The sequence below is a fragment of the Meleagris gallopavo genome, chromosome 1 (assembly GCF_000146605.3).
Source record: "Meleagris gallopavo isolate NT-WF06-2002-E0010 breed Aviagen turkey brand Nicholas breeding stock chromosome 1, Turkey_5.1, whole genome shotgun sequence".
Lineage (NCBI taxonomy): Eukaryota > Metazoa > Chordata > Aves > Galliformes > Phasianidae > Meleagris > Meleagris gallopavo.
The window spans coordinates 153,291,586-153,293,611 of record NC_015011.2 but is presented as its reverse complement, the minus strand read 5'-3'; positions in this window follow the sequence as shown (position 1 = coordinate 153,293,611).

Sequence of the window (2,026 nt, the reverse complement as noted above, 5' to 3'; positions counted from 1 at the left end):
TACAACAGGCCCAACGCACTATGCTTGTGACACACTTCTTCCACTGTCCAAGTTTCTTTTGGTACTGATGATATTATTTCAGAATTCACAGAATCACAGAATGGCCAGGGTTGGAAGAGACCTCAAGGATCATGAATCTCCAGCCCCCCTGCCACATGCAGGGCCACCAGTCTCCCCATTTAATACTAGACCAGGCTGCCCAGGGCCCCATCCAGTCTGGCCTTGAACACCTCTAGGGACAGGGCATCCACAACCTCTCTGGGCAGCCTGTTCCAGCACCTCACCACTCTCTCCATAAAGAACTTCCCCCTGACATCCAACCTAAATCTTCCCTCCCTCATCTTAAAACCATTTTCCCCTTGTACTGCAGTTATCTACCTTTCAAAGAGTTGATTCCCCTCCTGTTTGTAGGCTCCCTTTAGGTACTGAAAGGCTGCAATGAGGTCACCCCGCAGCCTTCTTTTCTCCAGGCTGAACAAGCCCAGCTCCCTCAGCCCGTCTTCGTAGGGGAGCTGCTCCAGTCCCCTGATCGTCTTTGTGGCTCTCCTCTGAACCCTCTCCAACAGCTCTCTGTCTTTCTTGTACTGGGGGCTTTAGACCTGGACACAGTACTCCAGATGGGGCCTCACAAGAGCAGAGTAGAAGGGGACAATCACCTTCCTATCCCTGCTGACCACTCTTCTTCTGATGGAGCCCAAGATACCATTTGCTTTCTGAGCTGCAAGGACACACTGCTAGCTCATGTTAAGCCTTTCATCCATCAGGACCCCCAGGTCCTTCTCCACAGGGATGCTCTTAAGGACCACTCCTTCCAGTCTGTATGGATGCTTGGGATTCTTCTGGCCCAAGTGCAAAATCTTGCACTTTGCTGTGTTGAACCTCATTAGGTTCACACGGGCCCACCTTTCAAGCCTGTGGAGGTCCCTCTGAATGGCATCCCTTCCTTCCACCACGTCAATCGCACCACTCAGCTTGGTGTCATCAGCAAACTTGCTGAGGATGCACTCAACTCCGTCATCGATGTCATTGATAAAGAGCACTGGCCTCAAACCAGACCCCTGGGGGATGCTGCTCGTTACCAGCCAACCCCTGGACATACAGCCATTGATGACCACCCTCTGACTGCAGCCTTTTAACCAATTTCTTATTTCACAATTCCAATAGTCTCTGTAAAACCACTTGTTTTCCCAATTTTTTTCTTCTTCAAATCAGAAAATTCTTCTATTTTTGCACGCTAAATCCTTTCACATACTGCTGTGAGATCGGAATACAATAATCTGTGAGCCAAGGAAGAACTGTCAGCTGCTGCCAGAAACAGGGAGTGAGAAGTCATCTGCTGCCATTTGGAAATAGTACGTGTCCAACTGTACCAGCTGCACGTTCAAAATCCAGCAGGCAGAAACCAAGGTAAACTGCTCAAAGGGCAACAGCCGAAAAATATCAGGGCAAATAACACAAGAGAGCCCCATGTTTTAGTTTATTATATACTTTTTCAAAGGACACATTATGCCTTTTAACATCATCTTTTTTGGAAAAGGGCATCCTCAGTATTCCAGTGGTCTATCTCCACAAAAACAAAGCAAAAAAACCCACGTCAGAAAAATAAACAAAAAGAGAAAAAAAATAATGCTGCATTTTAATACCACTTACCACTGTGAAATAATTACATAACCATTAAGTAATGACCAAATAAAATTCACAGTGTCAAGTTAAAACACCCACCTCTTGGTTTTCTTCAGCATCTCCATGAACCCAGACAGTAGCTTCAAGATAATTATCTCTGCTTGCTCTATAGGTTCCTTGGAGGTAAATGCCAGATTTTATTCCTTGCTGCAATTTACTAAGAGGAATGTGTTCTGGGAAAATTATTTTGCCACTTTCTATTTCTTTCTTTAAGGGAAAAAAAAAAAAAAAAAGAAATAATCTTTACATTCATAATTACTCCAAACTGATCTCAGGAACATGAAATTCAAGCTAGCAAACTCCAAAATTATAACTGTGTATAAGAACATATATGCACAAGAAT